Below are 11,625 nucleotides of genomic sequence, written 5' to 3'. Positions count from 1 at the left end.
TGTGACCTCTCATTCTTGAGGGCTTGGTTTGGTCGGAAACCTGTCCCGGGGGGTTTTTGTAGGCCCTTGGGGGTGGATATGTGTTTTGTGGAGCTGTGTATGGATTTTGTGGAGCCGGCGTACACCACTATGCGTGTTCCGGGGTTTGGGTATAGGCTTGTGCATGATAGACGGAAAAATGGGGATCTGGTAGTGCTGTGGAGGGCTATATGAAATGTGGGGTTAATTTTGGTGGTAGGGTCGTGATTGGCTATAGTAGGGTGACGGGCCTCTAGATCCAAACCAGGCTCCGGACTCAACAGTCGTGACATCTTCTTTCTTCTTTTTCCCAAGCACACCCCCAGTGCTGCTTTGAATGGCCTGGGTGGTTGCCTTGTTCGCTGAATAACTCATGATCTTGTTGGACTTAAGCCCCTCCTCGACCATGCCTCCCATTTTTACAACCTCATTAAAAGATTTTCCAATTGCGGACACCAGATGACCAAAGTAGGTCGGCTCCAAAGCCTGCAAAAAGTAATCAACCATCTCGCTCTCTTTCATTGGGGGATCTACCCTTGCTGCTTGCTCCCTCCACCGGAAACCATATTCTCTAAAGCTTTCACTGTGCTTCTTTTCCAGTTTGGTTAGGGACAGTCGGTCCGGAATGATCTCAAGATTATATTGAAAGTGACAAGCGAATGCTTGGGCCAAATCGTCCCATGTGTACCACCTGCTATGATCTTGTCTGGTGTACCATTCTAACGCTGATCCACTTAAACTTTAGCTGAAATACGCCATCAATAATTCATCTCTTCCGCTTGCTCCCCTCATCTTGCTACAAAAACCTCTCAGATGAGCCACCGGATCACCGTGTCCGTTGTACAAGTCGAATTTGGGTATTTTGAACCCTGCTGGTAGTTGTACATTTTGGAACAAACACAGGTCTTTGTAAGCTACACTCACCTTACCTCCTAACCCTCTCATATCCCTGAAGGATTGTTCTATGCTTTTCATTTTTCTGAACATCTCTTCCTGTTCAGGATTTCTGGCCGGTTTTTCTGCTTTCTCCGGTAGGTCAGAATGTGGATCATGTGGATAGGCTTCAGGCGCTTTGAAGGTAAGCTCCGGGGGATAATACTTGTTGTCCTGCGCTTGGAACACAAGTTCACTCGGGGATTTATGGAGTGCAGCTGGTGGAGATGCCACAAAGACAGGGGTGATTGGCGGAGGAGGGTATGAAATTGATTTTGGTGGTGGAGCTTGTGGCATATGAGAAGTAGTGCTATGGTAGTGTTGATAAATGGGAAAACCTGGATTGGTGGCGGGATGATCCTGAGACTGAGCTAATGGTGGGGTAAAAGCCGGGTTGGCTGGGTAAGACGGTGGTGATTGCCCTTGGGACCAGGCCTGGTACATTTCGGCCATCTGTTGCTTAAGCTTGAACATCTCCTCTTTCATTTTATTGACGTCCAACTCCTCTACCTCAACACTAGTGTCGACCTCCGGGATAGACATGATTTCTGGTATTGGTCCCTTTGATCTGGTTTGGTAATGATAATGTGCCAGTATCCTCTAAATAAACTAACTGCTTGAATTCTCTGGAAATCAACAAACTTGTTAGTTTTTTAGAGTTTAACACATATGCAATTACAAGTTGGGATGCAATGCACCTAGGCAATTAACCATTTCTATCATGCATTTGCTTCGGTTGCGTGCGTCATTCCGGCCTCTCACAATTGTGCCTCTTCTTTTAAACTTTATTCTATCCTTCTTTATTTTTCCTTTTCCCTTTTAGTGGTGGTCGAATCCTATAGAGATTGCCTACGTATCACGTCCCCGCATGAATCAGACTGTGCGTAGTTCTGTCAGATAAGTGTGCAAGTAAATAAAACATTTTTGAGATTTTTATCTTTTATAAAACAGATGCTTCGATTACACAGACTCAATATCAACAAATTTAAAAAGATCAACAGACTCTGACGCAAAGACGATAAACAGACTCCGAAATCAAGATATCACACTCTAAAGAAATGCAGACTCGGAACAGAAAGAAAATGCAAACCCAACATGACTCACAGACTCTGACAGAAAAGGAAATACAGATTTAAACGGAAAATTATGAGTACATCAATGTTCCTGGTGTCCGTGGGACATCGTTCGGTCTCGCCACGGGCCTATGTGCAAGATCCCTTTGAAGTCGGTCCAAATTGTTCATTATTTGCTTAACAAAGGTCATCACTACTGCAAAGAATGTAGTGCGAGTCATATCCTCACAAATGTGGCACTTCATAACGATGTAGTCTGCGATGTTTCTAATTGTCTCTCTTATGACTCCTTTCTCCTGAAGCAACCACCCTATTTGCTGATTATGGGCTTCTAACACTCGAGAGTCCTGCAGGTGTTGATTTTGCAACTACTGCATTTCTTCCTCTATCTGAGCCACCAGATCATAACAACGTTCACTATCAGCTTTGAAATCTTGAGCCTGCTTGACTGCCTCATTCTTGAGAGCGGCTATCCTTCTTCTTAGGATAGTGATGGTCCCTTCATAAAACCGTGCTTGCTCTTCTACCTTCTTTATCCATTTCACCTGGATTCTCGCTAGACCAGCTTCAGATTTTTCCAGGTTTTCTTGATACTCGAGGGCTTTCTTCTTCAGACCGTTTATGAGCCTTTTATCAACTCGGCTACTCTCTGGGTTTCTTTTCATCTTCTGGATTTGAGCTTTGAAGACTTCAGTTTCCTGAGCTAATTTTTTCTTTTCTCCCTTGTTTGCAGCGGCTTGAACACCATTTTCAAACTGAAGCTCCATGACTTGCTTCTCTAATCTGCCTATTGTGGCTCTATACTCATGTTCTTTAGTCAACCAATCCCACTGTCCTTGCGACGCCTCGACGAACTCCTGGAGATGGGGTCTTTTGGCTGGCCTCCCAAACTCGATTTCTCTCCTATACCAAGCAAGGTATCCCGACGAAACTTCACCTTTGGACCGATCACGTACACACGTATTTGCCATTAAGTATTGACACTCGTTTCAAATTTGGTGGACTGCTGCTTTATGAAATTGTGCGTTGGTCCCAATCTCGACTATTTGGCCACTAAGATCTTCATCTTTCGAAACTATTTGGCATCTCCCCAACTACCTCAAAACTCGATAAGGGGTATAGGGCTGGATACTCCTGAGCCTCATCAAAAGGAAATGAGGTCCAGTGGCTGGCATATATATGATTTCATCCACAAGCAACCATCAAAATGTCCATTCTATTTGGCTCGCAGTGACAGAACGGAGGCGCGTTGTCCATTCTGTGACCCCTTCTAGTAAGCTGATTTTGTCAACCCTCGTAGGAAATTCCTCTATGCACGTTTTCTCCGTCGACCCATAACTCATAAATTAAGGACGGCGACATAGGTGTTCTATCATCCACATCTGCAGCAACACGTTGCACCCCTCAAAAAAGTTTCCCCCAGTTTTGCAGGCTGTGAGAGCGCGAAAGATTTCAGCTACTATCATGGGTGCGAGGGTGCTGTTGGCCTGAGTAAGCAAAGTGCTGACAACCCCAGATACTCGTATGTCAATGTTCCCATCTTTTCTAGGAAACACCAGGAGTCCCAAAAAGGCTACCATAAATGCAAAACACCTATGTTCTTACCACTTAAGGCAGTTTCCTTTGCTATAGATTTTGTTCTCTGGCTTGTTGAACCCCCCTATGTGACCATATCTATTGTATATAAACTTCAAAGTACAAAATCCAGCTGCCAAGTTTGGGTTGTGGACCCCCCTGCTTATTTTCAAAGAGTCTAGGAACCTATGTACGGCTACGGCCCTCGGAGCAATCAGGTACTGGTGTCTCAGAGGAACTTTGGGAGTCCCGATGTATCCAGTTATTTCTTCCAATGTTGGTGTAAGTTCAAAATTTGAGAAGTGAAATACGTTGTGAGTCGGGTCCCAGAATGCGACCAAGGCCTTTATGATATCCCCCCTAGGATTAATCTTCAGCAACCCAGTGAGGCCTCCCAGGTATAGATTGACTGTGTCGCGCCCTGATTCGCCCAAGTCATCCCACCACATGTGCAACTCCAAAGGGATCTTGTTCACAATTGTTTTGTGCAAATTCTGACTTGTGCACATTCTGCACATTTATTAGGGTGGTTAAGCAAAAATCACGATTCTATTGACTCAAAGATAACATAGACACTTTTCTCTCTTTTTTTTCATTTAATATAAAACCCGATTTTGCCAATACGGCCTTTTAGCACCTCGGGGTCGAAGATTTTAAGGCTGTGTCGGCTAACCAGTGAAAGCCTAAAACAAATGATCACATGTGGCTATTCTTACAAAAATAGCCTTCCGGCGCCCTTTTAGGGACATTCGGCTATTTCTAGCAAGAATGGTATCACCCTAATTATTTTCAAATAAATATTTTGTTCTTTTGGCTAATTTCGCAAAAAGTGAAGTTGGACCCGATGGGGGTTGCCTACGTATCTCACACCCTATGAGAATTAAACTGGCGTAGTTCGGGCCGATAAAACTATTTGGACAAATAAAACTATTTTTTTCTCTTTTTTTTCTTTTTTTTTTCATTTTCTCAAAAATTCGACAGAGTTTCGATACTATTTGGACATTGTTTTTTTTTTTCCAAACAGGCGATTAACTCTCTTTAACCCTCATACCTCTATGTCTCTTTCCTCAAAATATTCAAAAGCCGGTCAGTATGCAAGTCTGAAGCAAACAAATGCACAAGTAGCAAGTAAGATGCATCAGGATGGTTTTTTGTCATTTTTGGTACCTGTCCTAGACAGACTCAACCCCTGTGTTGAGCCTCCAAAGTCAAATGCACGTGATGCAAACAAATGTTCCTACTAGGGATCCGGTATGAAGCTGAGTTATTCTAGGTTCATAACCTGGGTATTTGTTCTAGACTGTGTACTTGAGCGCACAACTCGAGTCGAGGAGGGGGCTACGTACCGGGAACCAAAAGGCCATCCGGCTTAGTAACGTGTCCGAGCCTCTTTCTTATTTTAAGGTATGACACTAACAGAATAGAGAGTCTCGACTAGCGAGCACATCCCCAAAGATGAGAAGAGAAGGGCTTCGTAGCAGTTTATATGCAGTTCAGATAATATCAAAACGGTAAAAAACATCACTTAGCACATTAGGCCCAAACATGTAAAAAATCAGATAAAACAAGCCAATTATAACAATTATTTAAAGCTCAAATTCTGAACCCTGAATCAGAGATTCTGGGTTCGTTCCCCAGTAGAGTCGCCAGAGCTGTCACACCTCCTTTTTACCTATGCCCGCAAGGGGCGTAAAGTAGTTTTTTCCAATTAAAGGACAATCGAAACGGGATTTGTTTATTTATTTTAGAGTGGCTACTTGGGAGATTTATGGTGTCCCAAGTCACCAGTTTAATCCCGAATCGAGGGAAAGAATGACTATGTATTACAGTCCACGAACCAGAAATCCGGATAAGGAATTCTGTTAACCAGGGAGAAGGTGTTAGGCATTCCCGAGTTCCGTGGTTCTAGCACGGTCGCTCAACTGTCATATTCGGCTTATTTATCTGATTTTTATACATGTTGAACCTGTGTCCCAATTTTACTCTTTCCCGCTTTTAATTGTTGTTATTTTAAGAGAGAATTGCAACGTCGTGAAAACACGTCTCGAACCACGTCACATCAATGCAGCCGTAGTTATTGACACATTTCGACTCCGTTGAGATTTGAATTTGAATCACATAAATGTGCACCGGAGTTTAAGAAAGTAATTTATTAGAAGCGCGTCTAAAATGACTATCGCGTTATTATTTTTGGGGAAAACCGTGAAATTCGCTAAACGGACCGTCCCGAAATCTAAGTATTTTAATATATATATTTAACGAGGGCCCCGCAATTTGTGCGTTTCATCTAGCGAGGCTCGTCTCCTTTTATTTGAAAAAGGGCAAACTGAAAGTGACTATGATTTTCTATTTTTATTTGTCTCTAATAATGAAAAAGTCCTAATTAATTGATGTATTTGAAAGGACCAAATTCTCATGGCTCAATCTTGGTTTAATGACAACATAAGAGGTAACAAATAAAGCATTTTTTTAGCAATTCGTTCTAAACAACCCGGATTATACTCTATAAAAGCAATTGGGCAGTTATAGGATTAGGTCTAGGTCAATGAAAGCCAAACTACTGAGCAAAACTCGTTTCAAAGTGCTTCGAATACACTTCACTGATTAGTAATAGACGGGACAATATCCAACTTTATCCAGACTTATGAACTACTAACTGATGGGCTCCTGTTCATATTCGAATTATGTTTAGGCTAATTTATTGCTACAAAAAAAACTTAAAGAGCTCGATCAATTAATTAACCAATTGACATTTACGTTGAGATTTCAAGCCCAAAGACATAGTATTGTGTGACACTCGATTTTTGAATTCAATTCATTGGAAATAAAACAAGCTAACGTACTGCACTACTAACACGTTCATTAGGCCTGGATATTAGTATTGACAGGGCCTACGCTTGCTTTCAAACCTAATTTTCAGTTTCAATAAATAGTCAACACACGGATTAAAACTACATTACACTAATAGCCCCAACTAAACCAAACTAAATGGCTAAGACACAGGGCATGCATCTAATTTGTTTAACAGTTCTCAGCTAAAAATAATAGTCCAATAGTTCGCATCAGTCCAGTTACACATTCAGTAGACATTTATATGATATTAGTGAGTAAAGTATCTTAATGTACAAATCAGTAGAAAAGCTAAATCAAACTTAAGCTTCAAATCTTCATGTATATTCATGCTTCATGTTTACAGCTTACAAATTGGGAAGGTTACAGCCGTGTACCTGGAAGTTGAAGTATAAACCAAGAAAAATGAGGGGGTCAGTCAAACAGCAACATCAACAGCAAATGACCAATCCAGCAGGGTTCAACAACGACAATAGGAGAATTTTCAGAAAACAAATGACACCAGAGAATCCAAGAATCAACCCAGCAATCAATAAACCCAAGCAGATAACCAATCAACTCAGTCAAACAAACCAGATTCAACTTGAAATCATATTCTTGGACCTTTCAAGCTTCAGTTACTGCACAATACCAAGAAACTTAAGTTATTTTAATCCTAGATGAACTAGAATCAGAAAACTTCCTCAATGGAACAATAATATATATATATATTTTTTTTCTTTTCTGTTTCTCTTCCTCTATCTTTTTTTCTCTCTTTTCAGATTGCTTTTTTTCAACGCCCTTCTCTCTCCTAAGTCCCTCCACTTATACCCAAACACTGACCTTGCCAGCTCTCAAGAGCACTCAGGCAGAATTAAGAAACTAATTCTGCCCATGATCTTCTTTAGAACTCCACTAGAATATATTTTTCCCCATTATCCCTTGTCTTTTCCTTATTTAATGTTCAAGCAGGTATGAGCAATATATTTTAATAAATCCCTTTTAAGCCTCCCCATTCTATTATGTTTTGTTCCCCATTAGCACTAAACAAATACATTAGTTTAATGTTACATTAGCACTTACTGGACAGAATACTTAAACCAACCATTTTTTAACTTTTAAGTCCCAAATTATCCCCTAAAACCCCTGTGATTACTATCCTACCCCAATCCTTTAAACCTATATGAAACCTCAGCTATAGCCAATTTAAGCCTATCAATTGACTAATTAGATACATGAAACTAACTCCCAATTAGGACAATTCAACAAGGTTAAATTCATATCAGAACAAACTTACCAGAACAAACAAATAGATTCGAATCATTAAACTTAATCATCAATTGAACTCAAATCAAATCCAACAGCATTTCAACCAAGATGGGGATTCAATGATTCAGGACAATAGTCAGACTGGACTATTAAGGTCAAGAAATTGATTCACACAGATGCATGAGAGTAAGCTATCTATATTGGGAACAAATATAACTCTAAATTAACCTCGAACAAAATGCTGGAACAACAAGTATACTGGCTATGAGCCCTGAGGCTGAAAATACAAAGGTCAGAAGATAAAACAAACCCAGTAACTTGAGGAGAACAACTGAACTACAGACATGAACGAGTCAATCGACGAGACCATTTAATTGATTCAACATATGCCAATCGACCAAGATGAGAAAAACTGGACCAGAAAAAGGTCTGAAAAAGGAGGAGGGTTAATTGACAGAAGTGATGAATTACAACTTAGCACAGACGAATTACTTGACAAAATGATGAAAACCTGAAGAAGCGACTAATTGCAACTTAACACAGACAAATAAACACAAAAAAAAAACAAAGAAGGAGCTAATAAGAACTTACTGTTCTTTTCTCGAATCTCACCAGCATGCCCTTTCGAACTTGAGTTCCAATTAGTATTATACGTCTATTTCATTAGAAATAGGCTTATAATACTAACTAGAACCCGTTCAACCCTGACAACTTCAAAATAGTCTCGAACCGTTGAAACCTAGATCCACCATTCGACGAGTTTTACTCGGATTCGAGCCAATTTGGTTTGGGATTAGCGATGAGGAGGTCTAGGGGATTATTGGGTGTGATTTTGGGGTTAAGTGGACAGGCTAGGGTTTGGGATGGGGATCTTCGATCGAAGATTCGAGAATTCATAGTATGATTCGAGGTTAATGGAGTGTGGAATCGGAGAGGGGGAGCCGGGTGGTTCAGGGGTGTGAGTTTCGTGGTAACCGGCATCGTTGCCGCCGGCTTTCAGGCAAAGGGGTATGAGGGCGGTTAGGGTTTGGGTGGGGGGGTCGTTTAGTCTCTGATTTGGAGATGAAATGGTGAAAATGAGGCAGGTGAAAGGGGTTTGGGTGTTTTGATATATTGAAAACCAGTTGATTAATCTGGGCCGTTGGATGATGGGAACCAACGGTCCAGATTAATTCACTTAAGCAAAACAGGGTCGTTTAGTAGTAACGGGGTCGGGGCGGGTGTAGGAACGAGTAAGGGAGAGATGATCTCGGCCGTTGATGGATTGAGATCAACGGTCCAGACTGAGCGTGACAGAAACGACGCCGTTTGGGCAGTCGTTTTCCAGATCAACTGGACCGGGTACAGGGGTGTCGAATTGGGCTAGTTTTTTGGTCCTGGTCGATTTCTTTTCCCTTTTTTTTTTCATTTTTCCTCTTTTCCTTTATTTCCCTTTTCTAATTTATTTTTCAAAACTAAAATCCTAACTTTAACTATAAATCAAATTAAAAATACCAATTAATTCCTGATAACAATCATCACACACAATTAAATACCAACTAAAATAAAATCACACAATTGGAGATTAAATGCTAAAAAAATGCCAAGTACATATTTTTTTGTGATTTTCATTCTCGCAAATCCAAATATTATTTAATTAATTCCTAATTGTAAAATTAAATCCTAAATGTACATGCAACGCATATTTTGTATTTTTCTTAATTAAAGTAAAAATAAACATGCACAGACAAATGCAAATAAATCACAAGCAACACAAAACTATTTTATTTTAAATTTTTGGGAGTAGTTCTTGTAGGGCAAAAATCACGTGCTCACACTAACAACAAAGTTCATAGTGATCCTATCCCACTTCCACTCGGGAATATCCATCTGCTGTAGCAAGCCACCCGGTCTCTGATGCTCATATTTCACCTGCTGACAATTTCGACACTGAGCTACAAATCCCACAATATCTTTCTTCATTCTTCTACACCAAATAATGCTTTCTCAGATCCTGATACATCTTCGCGGCACCCGGATGAATGGAATACCGTGAGCTATGGGCCTCCTCCAGAATCAACTCCCGAAGCCCATCCACATTGGGAACACATATCCGGCACTGTATCCTCAACACCCCATCATCACCAATGATCACGTCTCTGGCATCATCATGCTGAACTGTCCTTCAGGACAAGAAAATGCGGATCATCATACTGGCGCTCTATGATGCGATCATATAAGGAAGACCGAGAAACTACACAAGCCAATGCCCATCTGGGCTCCGAAACATCTAATCTCACAAACCGATGGGCCAAGGCCTGAACATCAACTGCAAGAGGTCTCTCCCCAACTAGAAATATATGCCAGACTACCCATACTCACCGCCTTTCAGCTCAAAGCATCGGCCACCACATCGGCCTTCCCTGGATGGTACAATATAGTGATATCATAATCCTTTAGTAACTCTAACCATCTATGCTACCTCAAGTCAAGATCCTTCTGTTTAAACAAGTGCTGGATGCTACGATGATCAGTAAACACCTCACATGACACACCATACAAGTAATGCCTCCAAATTTTTAGCGCGTGCATTATGGCAGCCAACTCCTAATCATGAACGGGGTAGTTCTTCTCACGGGGCTTCAACTGACGAGAAGCATAAGCAATAAGTCTACCCTCCTGCATCAACACACAACCAATCCCAACTCTCGAAGCATCACAATACACGGTATACGAACCTGAAACTGATGGCAAAACCAACACTGGAGTTGTGGTCAAAGCTGTCTTGAGCTTCTGAAAGCTCTCCTCATACTCGTCCAACCATACAAATAAAGCACCCTTCTGAGTCAACTTGGTTAAAGGCGATGCGATAGATGAGAATCCCTGAACACACTAGCGATAGTAGCCTGCCAAACCAAGAAAGCTACGAATCTCTATGGCTGAGGACGGTCTGAGCCAACTCTGAACCGCCTCTATTTTCTTCGGATCAACCTGACCACCCTCGCAGGACACCACGTGCCCTAAGAAAGCCACTAAACTGAGCCAAAACTCACACTTGGAGAATTTTGCATAAAGATTCTCCTCCCTCAATCTCTGCAACACAACTCTCAAATACTCCGCGTGCTCCTCCTGACTATGTGAATACACCAGAATATCATCAATGAAGACTATGACAAATGAATCGAGATAAGGTCAGAACACGCTGTTAATCAAATGCATAAATGCTGCTGGGGCATTGGTCAGCCCAAAAGACATTACCAAGAACTCATAATGACCATATCGGGTCCTAAAAGCTGTCTTAAAAATATCTGAGTCCCTGATCTTCAACTGGTGAAAACCGAAATGGAGATCAATCTTGGAGAACACTCTCTCTCACTGAAGCTGGTTGAATAAATCGTCAATGCGAGGCAGAGGATACTTGTTCTTAGTTGTTACTTTGTGCAATTGCCTATAATCAATGCATATTCTCATAGTGCCATCCTTCTTCTTCACAAATAGAACCGGCGCACCCCAAGGTGACACACTAGGCCGAATGAACCCCTTATCGAGGAGTTCCTGAAGCCGCTTTTTGAATTCTTTCAACTCTGCTGGTGCCATACGACACGGCGGAATAGAAATGGGCTGAGTGCCCGGCACCAGGTCAATACCAAAATCAATGTCCCTGTCTGGTGGCATGCCCGACAGGTCTGCAGGAAACACATTGGGAAAATCCCTCACCACTGGAACGGAGTCAATACTGCGAGCCTCAGCTTCGATATCCCTCACGAAGGCTAGATACGAAAGACATCCCTTCCCAACCATATGCTGGGCTTTCAAGAATGAGATCACTTTACTAGGTAAATAATTAGTCAACCCTCGCCACTCAATCCGGGGCACACCCGGTATAGCCAATGTGACTGTCTTGGCATGACAGTCCAGAAGAGCACGACACGGAGATAACCAGTCCATG

This window comes from Nicotiana tabacum, chromosome 1 (assembly GCF_000715075.1).
Source record: "Nicotiana tabacum cultivar K326 chromosome 1, ASM71507v2, whole genome shotgun sequence".
Taxonomy (NCBI): domain Eukaryota; kingdom Viridiplantae; phylum Streptophyta; class Magnoliopsida; order Solanales; family Solanaceae; genus Nicotiana; species Nicotiana tabacum.
This window is presented reverse-complemented; position numbering follows the sequence as displayed.